The sequence below is a fragment of the Saimiri boliviensis genome, chromosome 18 (genome assembly GCF_048565385.1).
Source record: "Saimiri boliviensis isolate mSaiBol1 chromosome 18, mSaiBol1.pri, whole genome shotgun sequence".
In the NCBI taxonomy this organism is placed as follows: domain Eukaryota; kingdom Metazoa; phylum Chordata; class Mammalia; order Primates; family Cebidae; genus Saimiri; species Saimiri boliviensis.
The window spans coordinates 29,718,295-29,745,662 of NC_133466.1; the positions used below are offsets into that span (position 1 = coordinate 29,718,295).

The following is a 27,368-nucleotide window of genomic DNA, read 5'->3' on the forward strand; positions in this document are numbered from 1 at the left end:
GAACCACATTAGACAGATCTTCAAGACAGAAAGTCAACAGAGAAACAAACGGACTTAAGTGACATCCAAGAATAAATGAACTTCACAAGGCATTCTACCCAAGAACTGCAGAATACACATTCTTCTTATCAGCACATGGAACATTTTCAAATATCAATCATATGATAGGCCCCAAGACAAGTCTCAATAAATTTTAAAAACTCAAAATTATATCAAGTTTCTTCTCAGAACACAGTGAAATAAAACTAGAAATCAACTCCAAAAGAACCCCTCAAAATTATTCAAATATGTGGAAACTTAATAATTTACTCCTGAGAGATATATGGGTAAAGATGAAATCAAGATGTAAATTTAAAAATTCCTTGAACTGAATGATAATAGTGATACAACCCTTCACTCTGAGATACAGCAAAATTGGTGCTAAGAGGATGTTTATAGCATTACATGCTTACAACAAAAAGTTTAAAAGAGCACAAATAGACGCCCTAAGGTGACATCTCAAGGAATTAGAGAAACAAAAACAAATCAAACCCAAACCCAGAAGAAGAAAAGAAATAACAAAAAATCAGAGAAGAACTAAATAAAATTGAAACAAAAAAATACAAAAGATAAATGAAATTTTAAAAAAAACTGGTTCTTTGAAAAAATAAATAAAATTGATAGACCATTAGAAAGATTAACCAAGAAAAGAAGAGAGAAGATTTCAAATATGCTCGATTAGAAGCAAAACAGGTGCTATTAACAACCAATACCATAGAAATACGAAAGATCATTCAAGGCTACTATGAACACCTTTAGAGGCACAAACTAGAAAATCTAGAAGAAATGGATAAATTCCTGGAAATATACACTACTCCAGTGACAGTTGAAATAAAATATCAGAATTTACTTCTATATAATTCCTCCATTTAACCAAAAACCACTTGTACTTCAAAAGCTATTGAAATAAAAATGTATATATATATGCATGCTCATGATTGATTTTCAGATCTTCCAACAATTAGTTGCCTGTCCTGAGACAAGTCACTTTGAGTCTTTGTTTCTCATTTATAAATACATGTATGATTTTATATTTGTGATGTAAATAAAAGTATAATTATTTAATTAACTATGTGAACTTAGTCAAATAATGTAACCTCACTGAGCCTCAGTTCCCTTCTATGATATGAGCAGAAAGAACCTACAGGATCAGAAGTCACTTCCTTTTTCAAAATTCTGAGTCTATGTTTGAAATATATCATATATTCATAATTACATGGAATGATGTCTTAGTTAGATAGATTACCCTCTAAAGTGTTAAGAACTAAAATTTCTAATGTTAAAAATAAACATTTAATATTGGCATCTAATTAATGTACTGTCTATATATACAAGTGTCTTCAAATACTTTACAGAATACAATATACATGCATCGTCATCTACTTCATAGAAATAACTGGAATTGAAGTGAAAATAATCCATAGATGTTTTATCACATTTCTTGAGCAAAACATATATTCAATATTAGTTACATAGCAATAATATGATTTCAAGATTTCCTTACCTTCTTCAAGTCTACAATAATACAAAATCAAAATATATTTAATAAATTCTGCAAAAGAAGTAAGTGAAAAGAAATCATCCCTTTTTCATTTTACATCAGGCTAAAAGAATCCAGCCCTTCTATTTAAAAACAAAAATTATTACATTGGCCTAAATTATCCAAATTGGCTATTTTTTCTTTAACATTTACCTTCATTGCTTTCTCTATCAAATCCAGTCTTGATTAGCTCTATTATGATTATAGAGTTAATGTGCCTTTTACCAAAATTAACCTTATTGTAAAATAGACAATCATCTTAACAATATTTGCATATCTGTTTAGTATGAGAAGTTGTGAGTTGAAATGTTCATGACTTTTCAAAAAGCAACAAATTCATTATCCAAGCATTATAATTCAGTGTAATATACAAACATTAGCAACTGCCTAAGCTATTAAGCAAATACTCTGATTTGAATTTAATTTCTCTTTGTTTCTTTCATCACAGTGGTTCTCTTCCCATAGTGGTTCTTGCGCATGTAGATTTTTTTCCAAAGTAATTAAATTGTAGTTAATTTTAAGGATGTGATTATAAAATTTCCACAGTGGAATTCCATATATGGTTTTCCTCAACAACTCCATATACTATTTTTTGTTTTGCATTTTCAGGATGTAAAACAAGATAGAATCTATAAATCATCCTGTTTTCTTCTTTTCTCTTTCCCACCCCAATAGCAATTTACTATACTTGTTTGCTTAAATGCTAAAGATTAATAAAAAGAAAAGATGGAAATAACTTCTTCCCATATAGTGTTATGGCTGCCATGAAAACCTGAGAGGTAGAGTTAAGTGACTGAAAAATCCACGTGTGGTGGGCTTCTTCTTGCAACAATTGGACTGTTCCATGAAGCGTTACAGTGAAAGAGTTATTGAGTTTTCATTATTTTTATCCAAATGTATCAGGATAAAAAGCATTTATGTCATACTTTCTTGCAATTGTAATCAGTATGATTTAAAAAAGAGAACGTGGCATCAAAAAGCATGAGGCAAACAAAAAATTTCGAATGATCTGTTTAGTATGGTTTGACATTCTAATGGAATGCCCATTCTTGGCTGTATCTCCAGCTTAGAAGTCAGGATGTTAGCACAAAATGTATAAAACCTGAAAAAAAAATGTAAATACAGCAGTTATTTATTATATTTCCCTTTTGTAAACAATTTTGAAATCTTCCCTGTCCCTGAGAACTCTTCTTTCGAGAATCATAAACTCGTGGGTATATAAGTTAGAGGAGCACATTCATGGGAAGATGTGTTTGAATGCTAGAATTTAATTCTTCAGCGGGCTGCTAGTTCAGGTGTTTTTACAGTTTAGTACCGATTTTCAACTTTCATTTGCCTCACCGCCTTAACTTTAAATCATGTGATTCTTTTTCTTCACCGCTCAGGTGTTAGAGCTACCAATCAGCAACTGAATTTTCCTCTGGAGTTTTTTATTAGCGTTCTCCCAAAAGGATGGAGCAGCTCATGACTTTTCTGCATGCTGACCTTTCCAACCCAGTGTTATCAGTTTCTCAACGTTTCCAGCTCCTGGAGCTTCAACTCCATTTGGTTTTGGCTATCCACCATCAAAGCCACTATCTGATTCTGGTATCATTCTGTACTTCTCCTCCTCCAAAATCTTCAGCCTAAAATTATCCTCAAACCTCTCATATTTTCAGTACCACATCTTACTCTTAGTGAAATTATGTTTTATTAAAAACAAGACATAATTTTGTCAAGATTATACTGAATTTTTTTGAAGGTCAAATAGTTATATACGTTTTATGAATTCAGCCTCTCTAGTTTTCTATTCTCATAACCATTAACACGTTTTAAAATACTTTTTTTTTACCTCTTTTTCTCTAAAAAAATTTGAGTGCATTAGTACCTCTTAATTTTCCACTAGATATTACCTATTGATTTGTTTTGTTTTGTTTTGTTTTGTTTTGTTTTGTTTTGTTTTGTTTTGTTTTGTTTTGAAACGGAGTTTCGCTCTTGTTGTCCAGGCTGGAGTGCAATGGCACCATCTCGGCTCACTGCAACCTTCACCTCCCAGGTTTGTTATTCTCCTGCCTCAGCCTTCCGAGAGGCTGGGACTACAGGCATGTGCCACCACACCTGCATGATTTTTTGTATTTTCAATAGAGACAGGGTGTCTTCATATCGTTCAGGCTGGTCTCAAACTACCGACATCAGGTGATCTTTTCACCTCCATCTCCCAACGTGCTGGGATTACAGGCATAAGCCACCACGCCCGGCATGATTTTATATATAAACATAAATATAAAACCATATATATATGGTGCTCTTAGGATTTAACATTTTCACCATCCCCCTCTTAGGCACAAAATCCTCACCAAATAGTTCTGATTTAATTTTTATTAGATTCCTATTCATTGTTTGGAACCAGTTATTCCATTTAAGACTATTTATAGTTGGATGTGAAGGCGCTCTGGCTGCCACATCTGTCACCCCAGTGATCACCTGGATAGATTTACACTGACCTGGCTGCTAGGCTGGTCTCCTTTTCCCGTTAACCACACTCCACGTTTCCCTCCAGAAGCTCTTTCAAAGTGGAAGCCCTTCCTCCTGAGAGATGAGTCTCTTTCTTCTGTTAAGTCAGGAGTTTGTGAGTAGCTGCGTTCTGCTGCTTGAACCCCCAAGCTCTCTCAGTCTGTCTGTAGGAGAACACAGAGTATTTCAGCTTCCAAGACTCGAGACACAGCAATGAGGTGCTGCACATGATGGTCTGCTTTTCTTGGAAGAAAAAATGTATTTATAGCTGATCCAGGCAAAATATTATACTTTTCTTCTTTTGCTCAACTTTTTGTTTTCTCTTAATTAAATTTATTGTTTTATGCATTTACATTGTTTTCAATTTAACTTCAAATGCTCACCAATTTGAGTACATTCCTTTTTAATATCTTCAAATATATTACTTGCTCTATCATTTTTTTACGAATCTCTCTCATGTTAATCCTCTTTTACAGATGTTCCATCATTTTTAATCCTTCTTACAAATCTCTCACCATTGCTCCCTCTGCCTAAGGTGTGACTATCGTCTTGGGATTTCTCTTCGCCATCATGTTGATATTTCCTAGACTTTTCCTTTGTACAATATCCTTTTTCCTGTCCTTTCAAGTTTACTCTTTGGTATCAGAGGAAGAAACCTTCACTAGCTTTCTAGAAAAGGGCTCATTTAAATCATGTTCTTTGATAGCCTTTATGTCTGAAGTATCCTTTACTACCCTTACTTTTAGTTGATTTCTGAACTAGGTATATAATCTAGTTTTCTGTCCAAATTTTGGAGCAATGTCCCATCGTCTTCTAGCTTCTAGTGTTGGCTACTATTGCAGTTTGATGCTATTCTGTTTCTTGATCCTTTGTATAAAAACTATTTCTTTTTCCAGTTTGGAAATACATAGACTTAAATATTTGTCCACAGGCTTCTGATATTTTACAATGATGTGCCCTATCATGTGTCTAGTTTTAAACATTTTACTGGGTAATCAATGGGCCACCTAATTGGAAAACTCGTATCAGACTTGTGAGAACTTCTTGAATTAGTAATTTGATAATATCCTCCACTTCTTGGTCCTCCCTTTATTTTACTCAAATTATTCAGATATAAGGCCTCTTAGGCTCTAATGTTTTGTTTTTGTTTTGTTTTGTTTTTTGAGACGGAGTTTCGCTCTTGTTACCCAGGTTGGAGTGCAATGGCGCGATCTCGGCTCATCGCAACCTCCGCCTCCTGGGTTCAGGCAATTCTCCTGCCTCAGCCTCCTGAGTAGCTGGGATTACAGGCACGCGCCACCATGCCCAGCTAATTTTTTGTGTTTTTAGTAGAGATGGGGTTTCGCCATGTTGACCAGGATGGTCTCGATCTCCCGACTTCATGATCCACCCGCCTCGACCTCCCAAAGTGCTGGGATTACAGGCGTGAGCCACCGTGTCCGGCCCGACTCTAATTCTTTAATTTTCTTTTTATTTTAGTTTCTCAATCTCTTTTTTAAAAATTTTACTGCTGGTAGATTTCTTCAACTTTATATTCCATTGCTTCTGTAAAGTTATTTTATCTTTGCTCTTATATTTTTATTTGTCAAAAGCTATTTTTTCTGATATTTCATTCATACAGTTTTTCTTTAAATTTTCGAATGCAATATTTTTGTCTCTCAATTGAAAAACAAAAATTTCTTTTATCCTAGTTTCTGATTGCACAGCCACTCTTTCTTGATAATTTTTTTGTTTTGTTTTGTTTTGTTTTGTTTTTGTTGTTTTTGTTTTTTGTTTTTTGTTTGTTTGTTTGTTTTTGTTTGTTTGTTTTCTGCTTGATCACCTTAAAGCTAACTTTCAGGTCAGATTTTCTTCTTAATTTTCTGATGTTTCTTGACAGACTGCTTATATTTATAAATGTAGCACTAAAACAATGTATGGAAACTTCCTTTGTTTTGTGGGGTAGGGGTGCTGACTGATTATGCTTTTTTACTGTATACTGACTTTTCTAATCCGTTTCTATACAGAACCTCTGATTTTAGTTTTAGGGTTTTCACTTGGACAGGTCAGTCCCTAGAAAAGGCTCAATAATATCCTACCTGTGGGGCTTAGACTGGTATTTGCGTGGGTTTTGAAGACTAAGAGCCCAACATTTAGTTTATAGACCTTCACTAAAATCCATCATTTTCAGTATAGTTTCTCTGTGCTCAACTGTGCTTAGTGTCAGTTTAACTCACTCCAGAGAAAGATGAACCCCTGGTGTTCTGCCTCTAACAGAAGGATTTGCTAGACCAGGGAGAGTTGGGGGTGGAGGCAGGGATTCCTAAAAGCTTCTTGGTCTGTTAATACTGCTGAGATTAGACCAATAATTGTGCTTTGGAGGAATCTGTGATATAAATTATAGAATATGTGACATAAATAAAAATTGCTTCTAAACTTTCTTAACCATTGATTCGAGTTCTGCTTTCTCCAGACTGCTTTGCTTATATGAGCATAAGAGAATCAAAGAGAAACAGTTTAAAAATCTGTAGCAAACTAATGTTTTCATATCAAAACTGGCTGCTGATGTTTAGAAAACTGAAATGACAAATTGAAATGTTAATAGAGATTCATGGAAGTAGCAGTTAACCATGAATCAGCTAGTTAAATAACTTTCTTCTTTCTTTAATTGCTTTAATAGAAGCTATTAATTGCAATTTTTTGAATTGCTTTAATACAAGTTACACAGTAATATCTAAATAAAAAGTTTTTTTAAAAACCTGGGGAAACTTTTTGAAAAAAATGTGACTAACAAAGGATTAATAACCTACACACACACACACACACACACACACACACACAGACACACATATACACATACACACACACACACACACACACAGACTTATTTTCATTAAATAAGCAGGAAAAGATTGCTACAATGTTTAATGAAATTGATGGAGATATTTCTGAACTTTATACATGATTAACTATTCACCAAAGACTTATAACTGAAATTCAAATTATAAATGTACATATATTCATAAAAATATTATTTATTATACTTTTGCCTACTAAATAATTGAAACATATAGTTTCATGTATAACATTTAGTTATTGTAACTTGTTTTAAAACTAATAATAAACATTAATTAATTACATTATATAATTACCTTTTGTAATATACTTTATTGGATGTTTTCAATCCTTAATTTAATTTTTTAATAATTTTCCTTTAAAATTTCAATAATGTAATTAAGAAATTATGTGTTTGTTTGCTTGTATACGTTTGTTTTGTCCTGACAGAAAATAAGTCTGATCTGGTTAATTAGTCTGACAATGAAAACCAGCTCTACAAGTATGTTATATTGTAGACATTTTTCCAAAATTGTATTAGGTAAATCTGAAGTTTCAAGACTTTAAAAATACTTTAAAGACATGCAGTAAAAGTAAAAGTATTTTACTTTGAAAATACTTTAAAGACATGCAGTAAAAGTATTTTATTAAAAACAAATATTGCTGGTGCTTTGAAATTAATAACATTTTAATTCTCCCCAAAATGTTCTGATTATGTTAATTTAAACATTGTCTCTAATTTTTTAAAAAATGTAATTATCAGTAATTTCATATATTTCAATATAATATATTTTATATCTCTTCCAGAAAATGAGAATGTGAATGACCCAAATACAATGTCTTCAGTTATTTTTTTAAGGAACACTAAATAAATTTGTCAGCTATTAATTTATAAAATACACTTTTTTATTTTGGACAAACAAATAAAAAGTTTATAGAATTCTCATTGATTTAAAAAATTATTTTCCTATCCTTTAATTTGCTTAAATATGAAATTTCACTTCTTACATTTAAAAACCACAACAAAATCAAAACAAAACAAAAAGAGAAAAATTGACGTTGGACCTACATAGTTTTAAACACTAGCCACTGAAAAGCACATACATTGTAAAATAGTTTCCTTATATTGCATTTCAAATAATTTTAATCTTTTAAAATATTTATTAAAAATTTTAATATCTTTATAGTTTATAATCAATTGCATACAAACATTAATCAAAACTAAAATGATTCAAAATTTATTTTTTAACTTTTTATTCTAAGATCAGTTTAGACATTACAAGTATTGCAAAAATAGTAAAGATAAATGTTGTTTATCCTCTCAGCCTTCTTAATGTTAACCTCATATATAACCACAAATGCAATAATAAAAATCTAGCAATAAGCATTGATTTAACACCAAGCCACAGATATTATTCAAGTAGCTCCCTCTATCCGACTCATTCTTTTTCTGGTCTAGAATCTGAAGTCCTGTTCACACTTCGCATTCAGTACACACATTGCATTCAGTTAGCACATGTTCCTAGTTACCTCTAATTGGTGAAAGGTCCTCATTCTTTCTTTGTCTCCCATTATCTTGACACTGTTAAAGAACATAGATCAGTTATTTTCTAAAGTGTTTTCTAATTGGGGTTTTTACAATATTTCTTGAGGATTAAATTCAGTTTATGCATTTGGGGTAGGAAAATAATAGAACTGATGCTGCATCCTTCTCAAAGTATTGTATCAAGAGGCACATGATGTCAATATGTCTAATTATTGGTGTTTTATTTTAAAACGTTAATATGCAAATATTATGTTATTTGCAAAGTACTTCTTACAATGAAAAAATTAAAGATCAATTGAAACACAAGGGACGGATATATAGTTTTTCAAAATTCTTTTTAAAAATGTTTAAAACATTTTTAATGTTTTAAACATCTTAAAGATCTTAAAGATCTTAAAGATCTTAAAGATCACTGTGTAGACAAATATTTTTAGATATTAATTTATAATGTGAAACAGAGATGTTGGATACAGAAAAGGGTGTAGTCAAGATAGTTTTTAAAAATATTTTAAAGCATGTTTACATATTGTAATTTATATTTATCATTTATTTTTATTATTTTATGTATATTTACATATCTTTATAAATAACTTAAAATATTAACTTCATTAACATGTTTTAAAAACTATTTTTAAAGAGTTACTTTTTACATGAATAAAACCTTTTTGCTATTGGTAACATATTTGTTTGCTAGTGAGAATAATGCAATAAAAGGCAGAAATGCATTATTATTCTAAATCATTACATATAAGAAACAAAATTGTATATTAGTATGGTATATCCACAAAATAGAATGTTATACAACTTTTTAAAAAATGACTATAATTGTTAACATAAGTTGTTTACTATTTACACTTAGTGAAAATGTAAAATTTCAAAATAACACTCAGAATATGAGTATACTTTCTTAGTGTACATGTGTGTTTGCTTAGAATAACTTTTAGAATAATGTTACTCTAAAGTTTAACAATGAATCTCTCTGCACGGTTAACATACATTATTATTATAGTATTTTCAATTCTCAGGTTAAGAATTCAAACTAAGAAGCAAAGTCCTAATACTGGTTAAAAATTAAATATTTAGGCTATACTTTGATACCTATGTATATGTATTAAATGTTCCCAATGAAAATACAAATATTTTTCAAATGGTAAGCTTTCCCTTTCATCTAAAGAACATTAAATATTCAGATACATTATCCAGTTTTATATAGAAACGACAATCAATAGACTAACTTTATATCCACCAGGCATTTTATGTACATTTATTAGACAGCAGTTATGTTTTTAGGTGCTAAGAATACAAAGAAGACTGTTACATAGTTAACAGTAAAAGAAGACCCAAACTTACATTACACAATATGCCTCAATGTGACTGGATACTGTAATAGATTTAACTAGGATTCAAATATTCTGATATGGGCTTCACACGCATTAGCTTACTTATTTTTCTCATGGTGACACTGACAAGTAGATACATAAATAATAAAACCAGAGTTCAGAGAGGTTTAGTGATTTTCTTCACTATGTAGTCTACAAGTGAAAGGCTATAATTTTAACCTAGATCTTCAAATTAAAACATACACACTTATATTTAAATAGCATTTTATCTGTATTCCGGAAAGATGGCTACTGTTCATTTTATGAATGATGACTTTTGGAAGATAAACTATATATGCAATACTCATATTGATGTTGGTAGTCCTTTGTTTCTTCATAAAAGTTTTAAATGAAAACATAAAATAATTGTTTATTGCTTTTAAACATCTTAAATAAATGAAGTCCATTTTTGGACTTTCCACTTGTAATATTTTTTTCTTTGTTTACTTCATTGTGCTATGAATGTACTCCCAGCATGAAACCCATAATATTTTGTTTAATTGATTTTTTTGGTGCATCTATCAGCTCTTTGAGGGTGGGGGCTACTTCATAGCAATCTCTCTTTCTTTTCCTTTAGATTACTCTACTGCATTTATTATATGCTCAAAAGTCATGAAATATTTGAATGGATCCCTAGAACCTAACTACATATCTACATTAGATTAGATTACATTATTACCTACAAAACATTAAAAGCATAGTAAAGTTCACTATGTCTAGTTAAATTTCAAATTACATGCTTTATTAAAAGAAAGCCTAGAATGTGTGTTTCTTGAAAGATTTTCCTTGATTTACTATTGAAATTACTATTTATTATTGTATTTTATAATTATATCCTTTTTTTGTTTCCTTAATTTGAACTTCTTGGGTAGAATCTTAACTGTTACAAGTATTTTAAACATTGGAATTACATGAGAATATAATTCATCATAATGTAGATGTTAGAATATATCAGAAGTCAAATAATGACTCTAATAGGCCAACTACAATTGAAAGTGAATTTACCCTACAAAGCACCCTTCAACACCAAATTTACAAAGGGATTACCTTGTAGATCTGAGCACATTTAAGTGGATTCACATGATATACTCTTCATCTAATTGGCAATTGAAAAATGCAGTTACAAATATAGGTCCTTGGAGATTGCAGTTTTGGAAACTCATTGCAAAATATAAGCCTTAATTACCTTCATTGTTAAAAAAGCAATCCAGTGTAAACTAACACGGTTTTTTTCTCCCCAGGAAAGAAAGCCTAGAAAAAGTAATTTTATTGACCTAAAAGTAGTGTGTGTCCATGAGGCTGGAAAATAATTATTTTTTTCAAGGGTGTATTCAAGGGAACAGAGAAGAGATTAAATTTAAAACTCTTCTTAAATGGTTCATGGGATGGCATTAATAGCAAATCCAAAGAGACTTATGCTAATCTACTTTCTTGGCTAAAACTGAGGATGTAAGAAAAGTGATTTCTATAATGGGTGGGTGAAATAGATTTTATTCTCTCGATGTTGTTTTGTTTTGTTATACAGAGAATATCGCTATTGGTGATATTGCTTAAGATTTTATCCAGCCCTCTAACATTGTATTATCAGGTAGGCATTAAGAAACACATGTACTTGTTTACAGAGTCATAAGGAACTCAGTTTTGGACTCTGCTCCAGAAAAATACTCGGCTAGTTTTGATGCTTCCCTTATTCTCTATTGACACATGATAATTGCAGGTTCCAGGACATTCTCCTCAGGCCTTCGTGAAGCACTTTTCCCTAGATCTAGTAACAAAAGTAGAGTAAAAAATAACTGAAATGAAGGTACCTGTTCATATCTGCTTCAATTTCAAAACCTCTCTTATTTTCCTGATATCAGTTTCAGCTTAGGTGAGATTCTTTTTATTCGTACATCATGCTGTACCCTGCTTTACCTCAGAATTTCAGCACAAGCTGTTCCTTTGGCCTGGAATGTCTTCACCACTTTGCATATTTGATTCCCTTCTCCTTGCATATTTTATTATTCAGGTCTCAGATGAAACATCAGCTCCTCATGTATTTAGTTCACTGTATGTTACTTGTTCTCACATTTTCATTAACTTTATCAAAAATTTTTAAGCATTTTCTTGATTACACTACACTTGCCACTGATTTAATTATTTGTGTTACTGTTTTTTACTCTAATACATCTCCTTTCTGACCACCCAGGGACTGGCACTGTATTTGGCACACAGTTGGGATTGACAAATATTTTTATGGTTAAAACAGATTTCTTAAGTATTATTTCTTTTTCTGTTTTTTCTTCCTCTTTCTCTTCTTTCTTTTCCTCTGCCGACTCCTCCTACTCTTTCTTTTGCAGCAATGTAATTCCAAGGGTAGAATCAAATTATTATTTTTAAAAGTTTGTAGACCAAAATGTTACATATTGGCTTTGCCCAAGAAACCCTGAGGTTTAGCTCATATTCCTACACTGAAGACACATTATGTTTAATATAATAAGAACTAACTCTGATTGGTATAGACTTGATATATCAAAGAACTTTAGATTAAAAAGATGAATTATAATCAGTATACCGTTGTACCTTCTACCTCCCATTTCATAATATGCTTCACATGAACATATTACATTACAATTAACATTAATCTTCTTTGTTGTGAGGCACTTGATACATAATAAATGTTCATTAAATACTTCCTGAATGCATGTGTTGATATATGAGTTGTGGAATTTAAGGCTGGAAAGCAGGCAAATAAGTTTTCAGAAAAAATGTCTAACCACAAGGATTGAAGCAAAAATCATTTCTGATTAACTTAGTTATTTGGAAAACGCATTTCTTCACTTCAGTCTCAAAACATGTTTTAGATAGACCTTGTAATACGATTTTCAGCAATGTCTGACTTATGTTGGCTGTAAATAAAGTGCATTTGTAGCAGAAAATGTAGTGTGATGTCACCAGAAGCAAGTTTCCTCTATGGTTCAGGGGAAGATGTGTTAAGTCCCATTGAGTTGAGTTTGAAACACAGTTATGACCATATTGACACTGTTCCTGGGCAGGTTACTTAGGCTCTAAGCAAGAGTTTACTTGTTTTCAAAATGGAGATAACACCACATCTAGTATTATCTGATTATCTGGAAATAATGTCAAAATCCCAATACTTTCTGGATGGTCTCCTGGAATATTAAAGCATCATGGAGACCTACATGCTAAAGGAAATGCAGTTTAATGAGGTAATTCATAGCAACTGATGAAAAATCATTTATTTTTAAATTAATTTTTCCAAAAATGATATTGAAATAACATTGTATCAAGTATTATTTCGTTTAAAATTTAAGTCTCCAAGTGAACAATAAATAATTATGTATTCCAATTATTTTTTAAAAAATATTTGGGGACCACATATATGACATTTCAAGGAAAAGATAGAGGTCCCTTTGTGTGTAATAAAAAATAACTTTCCTGATGGGAGTTTGAAGCTCCCAATAAAATGTCTCCATTCCCGGCTGGGCGCGGTGGCTCAAGCCTGTAATCCCAGCACTTTGGGAGGCCTAGGCGGGTGGATCACGAGGTCGAGAGATCGAGACCAGCCTGGTCAACATGGTGAAACCCCGTCTCTACTAAAAATACAAAAAATTAGCTGGGCATGGTGGCGCGTGCCTGTAATCCCAGCTGCTTAGGAGGCTGAGGCAGGAGAATTGCTTGAGCCCAGGAGGCGGAGGTTGCGGTGAGCCAAGATCGCGCCATTGCACTCCAGCCTGGGTAACAAGAGCGAAACTCCGTCTAAAAAAAAAAAAAAAAAAGTCTCCATTCCCTAAAATATCTTTGACACTGGCTATCATGGCTAATTCCCCAACACAGTCATGCATTGGAATTCCACTGTATATATGCAAATTTCAAAGTGGTAAGGCTGAACCACATGAAATTGATGTGGTTTGAGCATGAAATTGATGCCCAAATATGGGCAATTTAATATAGCTTAACTTTTATATTTAATCTACAATCAGTCACTAACATCTATGTGAAATTATTTGCAATGGCATCACAAAGCAAACACCAAACAAATAAAAATAAGACAAAGTAACTTGGTTCTGGATGAGTTATACAGAAGTCAGCACCAAAGCTAAGAGATTTTAAGGGAAAAGAGAATCAAGAAAAGAGATTCACAGGTTCCTCATAATTTTTTTTTATTAGACCTTAGCTAGACATGGCATCCATGGTACCATCCATCACATTTTGATAAATTTAGCTTTGAAAAGTTGTGTAAGATAAAAAGCGCTAACAAGAGTTTCATGCCTTCTCCAGCACTGGCATCTAGCACACATACATAAAGCTGGGACCTTAAAAAATAATAATCTACAAACCTGACTCAGAAAGAAAATGTAATCTTTACTTAAAAGAATATATAGTATCTTTAATGATCATTAAAAATATCAAGCTATATATTATCCTAATAATTCACATTTTCATAAAAAAAAGTATGTATGTTGAAGGACTGTTTCTTTCTTGTAATTTCCCAGGGCTTCCCTCTCTGGTATTCAGTACACACACACACACACACACACACACACACACACACACACACAGCCACCTTAACATACATTATTTAAAAAGTGGGTGAAGGTACTGCTGGACCCAATTAACTTAACAAAATCAGAGCAAGTCAAGTTCTGAATAGCCTTCCTCAAAAGTTCCTGAAAGTTTTCCTATTTCAATTCGGCCCATCAAGTCTGAAAAAAAAAAATGCTTGTCATGGTTTCACTTTTCCTGCCTGAGTTATCAGTACCATTCCCTTTCTTCTTTCCATTCAGGTACCAATCCTCTGTCCTTCCATTGCTGGAGGGTATACACACCTGCCCTGGGCAAACACAATCACTGTTTCCTCCACAAAGACAGATTCCCATGACAACCAAACAGAAAAGAGGGGAAAAAATGAGAAGCTGAGGATATTAAATTTCTCTTAGACCCAACACCTGATTCTCATTTGACCCACTCTCTGGGTCTTAGAAGCCCACCTTCATCACTTTTTATTCATGTGGCATTTTTACCAGCTGGGCATATGGAATTTTTCATACTTTTCCAAATTACTGCACAACAACCTTAGCAAGACAAGAGAACATTTAAGAAGTTCTTTCCTTTCCATCTATTTTTTAGGCTGCCGGACTCTTTTGCAGAGGTTATCAACTCCAACTGTGTAAAAACACCTGTCTACCAGAACAGACTTGAGATTATTAATTCATTTCACATGGGTCACCAAACTGATATCAAATAGCAGTAGCTCTTGTTTATTAACAGCTTAGATCAGATTCAAACGGGAGACTCAAAGCTCAAAGGCTTAACCTCCAGCCCCTTAACTCTGGGTCACTCCCAATCTGTCTCTGGGGCACTTTTAATTAATGGCAGAGTGAAAAGGATTATAAATTCCAGAATTCCCATATACAATCCCTTATGAATGTCCAACTCACTAACAACCAAGAAGTCTTCCAATCCACACGTTTGTTCACATGATTATATCTATACAAACCAAATTAAGCGGAGACGTGAGGAGACAATCATCTTGAAATTCAGGCTAAAACATAAATATTTCAACTGAGGTTTGGGGATTTACTTTTTTGAGATTGGAAAATGTGCCAGATGATGTCCCTTCATTAATTTTAACTTTGCATGTGCTAGTGCCAAAGGGCAAAAAAGAAAAAAAGAAAAAAAAAAGGTAGAAAATTCAGGTAATTATCCAGACCATTAAAAAACCTAGCCATCTAATACTGAGAGAAAAATACAGAGAGAGGGGAAAATCTTAAGCAACCCGATTGAGGTAATTCAGCAATTAGCCAAAATGCCGTATTGCCTTATGATATAAATATAGTTAAGACTATTATTGCAGAGTGGACAAACAGGATTGGGAGAAATCAACTTCACCATTTTTCTATATTTTGGTTTTCTAATGGAATACCCCAAGGTAAAAGAAAGCTATAGGACCACCAAATGTTCTTTTGGAGTCATGTGCTTCTCTCGGCCACTTCCATATACTTAGGACGTTGTTTTAAGCTGATTGAGATTTGGTACTTCAGCAGCTGTACAGCTTTTCTGAAGCTCCTCTGGAAATAAGTGTCTGAATTAGTCTACTAACATATACTGTATCTTCATTACACAGTTAAATGTGCCCTATGCTAGCTCTTTCAGAAGATGTTAAATTTCTAACATTTTGAATCTTACGAAGCAAACTTATGAAGGTAGTAGTATTATATCTATTATGTAATGAAGAAACCAAGGCTTATTTGTAAAAGTATCAATTATTTGGTGTATTAAAAAAAAGTAATCATCTGTTATAGGTTGAATTGTGCCCCTCCCAAAAAATATTTTGAAGTTTTCACCCTCCGTCTCTATAAATGGGGCCTTTTTGGAAATAATGCCTGCCTTGTATGTTTAATCAAGTTAAGAGAACATCACTAGGGTGGGTCTTAATCCAATATAATGTATGTCCTTATAAGAAGAGAGAAATTTGGACAGAAATATAGGAAGAACACCATGTGACAATGGAGGCAGAGATTAGAATCATGTGTCTACAGGCCAAGGAATGCCAAGGTTTGCTGGCCATCAACAGGGGCTAAGAGAGAGGCATGGAAGATATTCTCTCACAGAGCACTCAGAAGGAACTAACCTGCCCACACCTTTGCTTGGGACTTTTAGGCACAACAACGGAGACATAATACATTTATATTATTTTGAACTATCCAGTTTGGAGCACTTCTATATGTTGGCCCTAGAACTCAAATACATCATCCAAGGAAGAGATGAAATAACAGAGTGGGGAGTTAATTTTACATATTATGCAAGTTTAGACAATACTAGTATGAATATCTTTTAAATTTCTTTAGGTAAATACAGGTGGAATATTTCCAGCAGGAAAATATAGTCTGGATTACAAAGGGACTCTTACAAAGTTGTATATTGAGTCCCATTTTTAACACTCTATCCATGTAACTACATTACACACACACACACACACACACACACACACACACACACACTCATACATACAGGAATCTCAATAAGGGAGACCTCATTATCTGTGGAATGAATGCCTAGCTTCTCAGTCTAGCAATGTCTTTATGTTTTATTCTCTTAAAAGATGTCTGGGGACTCCATGTTTGGGTCCCCTTCCGCAAACACTCCCTTTGTGGAAGCCATCTTTCTCTCCCTTGGATTTCCCCCTCTGGAGTCCCCTTCCACACTCTCTCGTGGAAGCCTGTCTTCCCTTCTAAATTCCGTCTCTCTCTATTCCCTTCCACTCAGTGTAGAAGCTGCTTTCCTCTCCTGGATTCCATCTTTCTGGATTCTCTCACTCAGTGTGAGAGTTAGCTCTTTCTTTATCTTAAATAAATCACTTTCTACAAACAAACAAACAAAAAAGATGTCTGATAATTAGATCTATGAATTCTCCTTTCCCTGGCTCATCTTGTGCTGCTATGATAAAATACACACTACCCTCCGGCTAAGCTGAATTCCTGGCTATTTGCCCAAACAGGCGTTCTGCTTTTCCACTTTCTTTCTTTCACTCATGCTGTGCCCATTATATTAAAGTACTGCCCTTCTTCCCTCTTCCTCACCTCACTATATTTAAATCCTTCAGACATTAAGACAATTTGATGAGCTATCTCCTGTACTCATCCTTTGCCAATTAGAGAGACTTCGGTTCAGCTTTTATTCTGCCCTGCACCATTTGTGACTCTCCTGTGGCTTCTCCAGTTTTGCGCTTTGCCATATCATCCTGTGTTCATCTTATCGCCATTACTGTATCAGAAATCTCTTGGAGGGGGTCATAACCTTACTTATCTTCTACACTTTGCCACTACCTCCAGCACCTAGTACAATGCCTCCCACGTAGTTGGTCCTCTACAAATATTTGCTGAACTGGTTTTAAGTTTGCACTAAACAGCACAGGATCTCTTGGGCTGAAACATCACATTGCAGATGGCATGCTTGTATTGCTCAGTATTGCTGCACCAATGGAGCAAGGCGTATTGCTGCAAATTCTTCATCTAAACGATGGGAGCTACAGAGGGAAAGGTTTTCTAAAAAAGATCGTCCACAAGCTAAGGTAACAAGAGAAACAGACAAATGCTATAGATTTTTTTTCCCCAGTTTATTCTATCCATCTAGTGGCAATTCATTTGTCTGGCAAGAATACCTCCAAGATTCCAGTGTTAGATTCAAAATGAAGCTAATTTGCATTGGCATCGTGACTTAACTCACTAGTGTATTATTACTATGTAAGCAGGTGTACATGTGACTACAAATAAATGCTTGCTGATGGAATCCCAGCAGGGCGTCTGATGAGTTTTCATTTTGTTGAACCTTACCCAGGAAATTACTGTGTAAAAAGCTTTCTATTAGTTCTTTGCCTGAAATATCATTTAGCTACACCTGGCCAAATTCATGGCAATTATAATAACTATATAAGAGGACATTACAAAAATCTCATCAGTCTCTTATATTCATTTTCTCAAATTTATTACTGAGACTAAAGGAATATACACACATAGATGCATAGTCAAATCCAAAAAGGCATACATTAAGAGAAACTTAGTATTTAAAACATAAAAAGAGGATATCTTTCCTCAATCTGGTATCCACACTAAGAGTTATCAACTCTGAAATTCAAGTTATCGTTACTAGTAGCCATAAAAATATGTACAAAATAAATTTATGCATCTTCATTGTAGCCCTAAACATGCTTACATGGAAACAATATAAACTCTTATACTGTATTATAAGCTACGTGAAAAAGCTGACAATGAAAATTGAGATTCTTAGTGTCATAGCACATAACCATATATATATAAGTTTTTTCCATAACAAGTTCTGTGATTTGATCAAACCCATCTTGTCTCCAGAGCTGAGTAATAATGAATGATGTGACAGCTATTAAAAGACATCAGTAGATCTGGAGTTTAAATTTTAGTCAACAAATATTCATTGAGTGCCTCTTTTAAAAGGGCTTTTCTGTGATAGATTCTGTAACAGAAAATATAAGAAAATCTCTGAGTTTAAAATTTTCACTCCGTTTTGAAATGAGAAATAAGACAAATATTCACATGGAAAAAGCTGTAAGGTGACGTATATAATAGTAAAGGTAAATTAATTATGTCAAATGACAAAATACTTGCTATAGACACTCAGTGCTATAAGAGTCCATGGTGCAGTGAGATTGCCAGTGGTAGAGTCAATGGTGCTGTGGAAGAGATCCGGAAAGTGTCATAGGGAGAGTGACCATGTAAGCTAGTTTGAATAGAAGAGTTCCCATTTATACCCATACTCCTGGTGTAATAATGTGATCTGCTTTCACTCTCAAAGTGTTTTGATCTATGGGATAATTATTTGTGCATTCTACCACAGGAGTAAATGACCAAGCGTGGCCTTGAAAGAAAGGTAGAATTGGAACCAGCAGAAGTGAATTTTTCTGGAAATCTGAGACAGGAAAAATGTTGTATGTAAAGGGACAACAGACTATGAAGCGTAGAAATCAATAGGGTGGATGACAGTAGCTTTTGTGTAATGGGGCCTTGTCTGTATTGTGAACTGCAAATAAAACATGCATTGGAAGCCTAGCCTTCCAGATTCAGTTCTCCTAGCTGTCTCCTGAGAAAACAGGGCTTTTTTTCAGAGCCTGTTTTAAAGACCATTACTATATCCTGAATTTATGACAGAAAGAAGAATTATTTTGGGATGTGCAGTGATTCCACACAATGTTAAGTATCTCCTTCTGCCAAGAGTAACCAGATTTAACCAAAAGCAACAACAACAAAGATCGATCATTCAGTTAAATTTGAACTCCTATAATTGATGAATAATTTTTTAGTATATAAGAATGTCCCAGATATCACGTGAGGCATAATGAAAAAGCATTTTTTTTAGTGTCAGTATGCTCCAATTATATTACACAGGACATAAACTAAAACAAATTCTGCTGCTTGTCTGGAATTCAAATTTGACCGAGTATTCTATATTTTCTCTGGCAACTGTATTTCTGCCTCATCAGCCTTCAGGGATTTTGCTTGGTTACTTTTAGGACTGACAGATCTCTCCAAGCCTTGGCTCAAAACACCATCTTCTTTAGCTTTCAAAGGTAATTGCTGTTTTGAATTTAGGTGTTAAGAGGGACTTTTATAATTATTTATTGATGTTTTTATGAAATCTTTTTAGGTCCATGTTTATTTATTATATGCTAGGGATTCAAACTCAAATCTTTATTTCTAATTTAGATTAACCTCTAAAGTAACTAAAAATAAAGGTATGTAATGATCTAACATGAGTTCAACCGATGCTAATTTTTCATAATTGGGCACTTTAAAATTTGAGGCAAAATCTTCAACCAAATTAAATCATATAATGTTTCCCAAACTCCTGCAGTTCCTCAGTCCTCTTTCCCAATAGTCCTGTGGAGTATTCCACAGAATGTAAGTGATCAAACAGGCTCAGGGGAGCTTGGGATGTACTTTAAAGTCCCCATAACTACCAATAGTATTAACGTTTGTACCTAGGACCCGTGATGGCAAATTTAGTCAATTTATTTACTCTATAACTGTCTCTCAAACAGCAATGAGCATTCCTTGTCATTACTTTCCAATGATCCTCAAAACTTCCTGATATGCAAGTGAAAATGAGTTACTGCTTTCTGATTAACTACATAAATATTTGCTTCATGTCTTTTCTCTTTTGGTTAATAAAATAATAATAAAATGACTGACAATATTATCACTTGTTGCAAGCACTATGCTAAACATATTAACATGTTGTATTTTACTTGATGTTATTAAAATGTCATTGAATGATTGTATTCAATAATCAGGAATTCTTTAAGTCATTGGAAGTCTGAAAAATGACAGCAGTTTACAATCTTCTGACACATGGATATAACCTTTTGACAGGTACTACAGGAGATAAATTTTTACATCTTAATATTCTCTATTTGATGGATAGATAGTACTAGATCAAGAAACAGACTTTGAAGCCTGAAAAAGAACCATTCTCAACAATAGGAAAATCAAAATTTAAAAATATTAAAATGCTCAAGTATCAAGAATTTATGTTGGTGGTTACAGATATTTATAAAATTAAAGAAATTGTTTTAATGCTGGAGTTAATAGAAAGGAATCCTGTAAATTCAATGAACAAATAGCAAATCGCAGCTGATTCCAGAAACTGCTAAAAACTCACAATGATTCCAGAAATTGCTAAAAACTCACAACTTTGTTTTCAAAGCTCTGATCCAACATCAGTTACCCTCTAGCCCTGAAAGTCTGTTACAACATCACAGACACCTTTCTTAGCTTTCTTCCCTTCTGGCGGCCTGCCTACCTGTGGGGAGTGAGAGGTATTTTCTCACCATTCCAAGTTATTCTTTGGTTTCCCTGTATCCTTTGTGACCCACCACCCAATCCAAAAGACCCCTTTCAAGCTCCTGTTGGTTCCAGTCTTTAATCTGAATGGCTGGCCTTAATCAAATGCAAAGGATTGTACAGGCAGTATGATGACCAATAAATTATCTCACTTGTCAGGCAGGACTCACTTCCCATATATGTAACAATATAATAATGAAAATCCAGGGGAGTAGCCTCCTTACCTTTAGCCCAACATACTAATGCATCAGTCACACAACTGTCAGAGTATGTAAGCCAGTTATATGTCCATATAGTAACTGGAAAATAATGTTCTTTCACTGGAGAATAAAAATAAGAAAAAAATATGTTAAGATATTTTCTATTGTAGGTAGCAAAGTCTGAGATTACCTAGAAGTGATATAAAAGGTAATGGCCTTATTTTGATATATTTTTGAATCACTTAATAGGATGGCCCAAATAAATAAAGAGGAAAGCATGGAACAAATAGATAAAGCCAAACATAAATGATTCATCACTGAATTATTTTTGTTTGGAATTTCTAATTTTAAAATTTATGAAATAAAACAGCACTTTATAGAAAGTAAAATTTTAAATGAAAAATTTTTAAGCTGGAACACATTGTTTTACAATATAGCAAAATTTCGTCAAGCAATGTAAAGACCCAAACGAAACAGATCATACAGAGGTAGAGGATTGCCGGAATGGAAAATATGTCTATGATTTGACAGTTGGAAGTGATGCCATTCAATTTCTCCTTGCCTGCTAGTCTCTCTTTGTATGAAATAGTTGCAATGCTGAGATCTTCTATCCACTCCCAATGACTTGCTAGTCTTACTTCCAAGTTCCATGTCGTTGATAGGGATATGTTCAAAGTTATGCTATTCATTTGGAATATTGTTCAAAGAGATGCTTTCTATCAGGAATGTTGTTAAGAGGATTTCTGCACTGGTTTTGAGTTGGATTAGGTATCTTTTAAGTTTCTTTTAAATTTTAGTGGCTTATATCTGTATTACGATTTTCTTCTAAATAATAGATATTTTTGTCAAAATACATTAAGACTGTGGCTATATAATGCAGATTAGTAAACAAATTGTTCTCTCTGCATAATAGTATTATCAAACTTTTTATGAATAATTAATTATGATCTTGATTTCAATTGTTCATGAAACATAAATTTTATATTTCCAAAAGAGAGCATTTAGCCTCTATTTTGAACACCAACATTGTCAGGCAGTTCCATGAGCATGTTAATTTCCTTTCAGGACATATCTTCTTCATGAAACTCTTCTAGACACTCATCAACTCCAGACTAACTGGATTTTTGATCAGTATCAGGCATGATAGCAGATGTGAATCTTGGTTTATAAACTCAAGCTTTTAATTTACATTTATTATATTCTTTATATGTATTTAAAATAAAGGCTAGCATAAAATTCCATCTTAGGCATTACTAAAGTTTCTTCCCCAAATACAAAGCTTATTGAGTCTCATATAGCAAAAAACACTGTCAGCCATCCTACCCTTTCAGTGGGGACTCACCTGTCTACACTGTTATCAGTGCAAGGTTCTTCACCTCCTTTGAACTCTTCTGCTGATTCTGCTGCTTCTATGCCTAATGCAGGAATTTTGGTTATAATGTTGGCAATTCCTATGCCTGGAGTTCTGCCTTCAAATGCACCATATGCCCAACAACACCAGCTATCTGAGGACTTGCCATCTCACCTGGAGACTGTCAAGAGTTGAACATGAATCTCTGCTACATGCAGGGAAAAGATTACCATCAGCTTCTTTACAGTTTCCCAGAATTCTCTCTTCTTACTGTCTACAATTGTATTTTCCTCTGTTTGTGGTTGGTGGTGGTAGTGGTGATGTTATTCCATCTCAGGCCTTTTCTGCCCAGTTACTTGCTTAAACAAGAAAAATAGAGATAGACCAAATGTAAACTAATAAATCAAGAAATAATTCTTCACTAATGCCATTGAGCCATTTACCTGTAATGAACACTTGTTATTTCCCTGAGAATATACTGTAGCATTTCACCTAGTCATCTTTTACCTGATGCTTCTCACTGCTGTCTATGTAACTAATATGGGAACTATCTGTGCCAGGGTTTATATAATAATAAAGCAATCTTGGATGTTCAGACTGTGAGGGTTGTGGGTAGCAAAATTTCTTAATTATTCCCTTTACACAGCATCTAGCACTTACGTCTTGTCTTCTCTAAAGCTGCTAAACCAACAATATTTCCTTAATTTGATGAAGAATTTCTATGATGACAATCTTTTCTATTGAAGCAGGATAAGCACAAAATAAAACGTTGGTCACTATCCTTTTGTGTTTCTCATGTAGGACATAGCATTTCACCAGCAATCTTTATAAGCATTCGTTTTGAATCATCTTTATTTCATATAAAGCCGTATACTTGATGTAACAAAAAATTTATCATTTATGAACTTAAATTCAAAGGACTGATTTTGAAGTAAAAGATAAATATTAGTGGTAAGAATAAATATATACCCAGGACTCTACCCAAAATTATCTAAATAATAGAATGATTGTAAAAAATTGTTCAAAAAATAATCATATGTTTTTTAAAGTACACTGGTATAAAAAAATTGAAGAACAATTTGAAATAATGCACAACAATCCACTGGGTTTGTGAGGGATGAGGCTGTGATCTTTTGGAGTCTGAATCTAGTGATAACAACAGGAGATTTTTATCTTAATGAAGGACACTAATGATGGCATAGTATTCTCACTGATGACATAAGTTTGATAGTTCTTGATAATTTATATATTTTGTCAATACATAAAAATATATTTATAGAGTTGAATTTCTCCTGCATAAACTTATTGGATATATATCTCATTTCTTTTCTTTTCTTTTCTTTTCTTTTCTTTCTTTTTCTTTTTCTTTTTCTTTGAGATGGAGTCCCACTCTGTTGACCAAGCTGGAGTTGCAATAGTGTGATCTTAGCTCACTGCAACCTCTGACTCCCAGGTTCAAGTGATTCTTCTGCTTCAGCATCTCAGGTAGCTGGGACTAAAGGCATCTAACACCACCCCCACTGATTTTTGTATTTTTAATAGAGATTGGATTTTACCATGTTGGCCAGGCTGGTCTCAAACTCCTTACCTCAGGTGATCCACCCACCTCAGCCTCCCAAACTGCTGGGAATACAGGTGTGGGTCACTATGCCTGGTCCCCATTTCTTACTGCATAACATAGAAAGAAAAAAAGGAGAAATCATAGGGGAGAAATCCTGGATGAATGTGATCTTCTGTCTCAATCACTGAATCTTTTGGCGTTATTTCAATTTCATCATTCATCTAAGCAATTCATGTCATAAATATGCCAAAAATAAACATCAGCTACTATATAAAAATGTCATAAATATGTCAAAAATAAACAATCAGCTACTATATAAACATCCATTGTATCTTATCTTGAGAAATATATACTATGAAGTGTACAATATATAACATATATGTAACCCAAATATACACAGTTTATAAAATATTCTGGTTTGCAGATATATTTCTAAAATAAATGAGTATAAACAGGATACCACTGTGGTGCCACTGATGGAATATTCACATTGCTATTTTCTACCTAGTTTCAATATTGTACATGCACTGACTTTGCAAACCTTTTCATCTCACATCCATTAGGAAGACATTCAGAAGAAGAGGGTGAGAATAAAAAACAGTTACTATTGGGTGTGAAAGTATCAGAAGGGACTGAATAGATTAGGTATATTTCAAACAGAAGAGTGAATACAGACACAGTGTGGTAGAGTACAGAATCAGGATTCCCTGTGATACCACCATTTACCGTCAGACGTTATCCAACTCGAAAACTGAAAAGAACATCCGAGGTAATTTCGTCCATCCTTTTCTCTAGGTAATTTATTCAAAGCTCACAGTAACTCACGACAGAATGAAGCCCACAACTATTGTTATACAAATTCCAAGGTTCTGTTGGAATGACAGGAGAGCCTTAATAATATATACCACAGCAATGAAGTATCTTGTGCATAATGGACATTTATATGCATTACATATATGCATTAATTAATTTTCTCAGAACTATTCATAAAATAAAAAAAATTGTCATCATTTACTGAAAATGATAGCATTTTATAGACATAATTTCAGATTAGTGAACACCATGTTAAAATTTCTTTTCAGTCTCCTCCCCCTCAATGTTCATAGCCACAGAACTTTATCTTTTCTATAAACTTAAGTACTTACTTTCTCATTCTTGTCTCTCTTCTTTTTCCATTTACTCAATTAGGAAAACAGGCGGTAATTCAGATTCTTAAGGTGAACATTGTTTCATTTTCCTTTGTTCAAAACCACTTATGCTGACACCTTTCAGAATCTATTTCTCTTATTTAAGACTCCCCTGTGCCAGTTCTTTGTTTTTTATGAGGAAATTTCTAGAGATTTACTCTTTGCTGTGGAACAAAGGCTAAGCAGCTGTGTGTGTGCTCCAGCAATACCGAACAGCCAGTGCTGTTGTTTCTCTTCTCAGTGCCAGGCTCTTGTTTGTTTGTTTGTATTGGAATGGTCTGACGGGAACTAACAGGAGTCTACCTGCAAGGCCAAGTCCTCAGTGTTCTCAACAGGAGCGTAAGAAGCCAGGCTCTGTACGCCACAATGCCAGCAGCCTGCACAAGTCACCCCAGTTCCCGTGGTACAGCTCTGCACAATTTAAAATATTCCTGTTGGGTTGTATTTTACACAACACTACCATGATACGTGGAATAGATTTGGACATTTCTGAGGTGAGGGAAATGAATGAGATGATGAGGAATTAGGAACAGTCAGGCTCACTAGCTGCCTGGAAGAACAACCCTTAGAGAGATCTGAAATCTAAACACACATATATATACACACAGACCCATACACACACACAAACACACACATACACACACACAATTAATAAACCAGTCAGTCGTCCATGCAGATACTTAAGAAAATGAGGCTATTTTGTCAAAATCATAATCATGATTTCCGAGGGCTGTCCTGCTAAAAATATAGCTTCTCCAGAGAAACAGCTACATGTTCTCCCTAAATAGCTCCATTTGGCTTGCATCACTGCTTGTCCTTATCTTAACTGAATAGGAACTGTCTAATATCCTTCTAAATGAAACTAATTTTGGGACTCAGTTGCATTGCACACTTGACAATCCCTTCCAGATGTGATTCTATAGAACTATCTCTCACACTTACAAAATGGTTAAAGGGAATTTGGAGATGTCACATAGAAAATCACCTTTTCTGGCACTTCTAGGATTGAAGAGGAGGGTGGTCCATGTGATATGGAATATAGGTGAGTCACATGCTGGGCTTTGAAAAGAAAAGCATTCTCTTGGGCCGTGAATAGGAGCTCTGTATTCCCCTTTGAGGCTAACTGATACCCTGTGATGAAAAACACTGTATAAACGCAATAAGCTTTTGTTCACAGCACCAGCAGGTGTTGTTAAAGCCTTCTGTCCCAGCTCTGACAATGTTCCAGAAACCTGACCTGCCACAATAGGAAGGCCCTGAACAGAATAGTTAATTGTGCCAGATTGTGCAATTCCATTGTGATACCTAATAGACAAAAAAAAAAAAAGAAAAGATTTTTATGGTTTGATTTTTATATTGACAATCATAGTAGAAAAATGGATGTATTTGGAGACACACACACACACACACACACCCATATATATTTACATACACGTATACACTCTTATACCCATAATAGTACCAGACTCAGACCTATCTCAGAATGCAGTGGCTCTCAAGAAGTTGTCATGCAACTGCAATACAACTGATGAGAATGTTATGAATTAGCTCTGATTGTGATGTGTCCAACTTATTTAAGATCCAGTACTCCTCAGTTTTAATCTTTAGCAATACTTAGAGACATTTTTGTATTATCTGATTAAGCATAATCAACAATGGTATATCCAACTGTTTTGCTCTCATTGTTACCTTCTTGGAACAACGATGTCAAGCTGCTTATCAAGATGGTAGAAAATACCTGTGGTGAAAAAAATAGGTTTTATTAAACAGGCACTGTATAGAGAAATGGAGAATTGGGATAATTACTTGGAAAAATGAAGGGAAATTAAAGACTTACAAAGCAAATATGGAAATAAAATACACAAAAATAACAACTTCATTCA

At 33.8% G+C, this 27,368-nt stretch overlaps 2 long non-coding RNA genes across 5 annotated transcripts in view; both read right to left on the minus strand.

Moving 5' to 3' along the window:
* Positions 1–1,182: 1,182 nt before the first annotated feature.
* Positions 1,183–24,617, minus strand: LOC120368460 (uncharacterized). Of its 3 annotated transcripts, XR_012514863.1 has the most exons (7): positions 24,344–24,617; positions 22,912–23,096; positions 22,729–22,801; positions 21,411–21,506; positions 8,417–8,468; positions 4,063–4,236; positions 1,183–2,681 (listed from the first exon to the last, which is right to left on the minus strand). It is a non-coding gene; the product is annotated as an uncharacterized LOC120368460 (long non-coding RNA). The 3 variants fall into 3 exon arrangements; XR_012514862.1 differs by having other exon boundaries at positions 22,912–24,617; XR_005582585.2 differs by lacking the exon at positions 22,729–22,801 and having other exon boundaries at positions 22,912–24,617.
* Positions 24,618–24,718: 101 nt separating this feature from the next.
* Positions 24,719–27,368, minus strand: part of LOC141582025 (uncharacterized) — a 50,051-nt gene continuing 47,401 nt past the window's right edge. For both annotated transcript variants that reach the window (XR_012514865.1, XR_012514864.1), the window contains one exon: positions 24,719–27,223. This is a non-coding gene — a long non-coding RNA (uncharacterized LOC141582025). The remainder of the gene's footprint in view (positions 27,224–27,368) is intronic.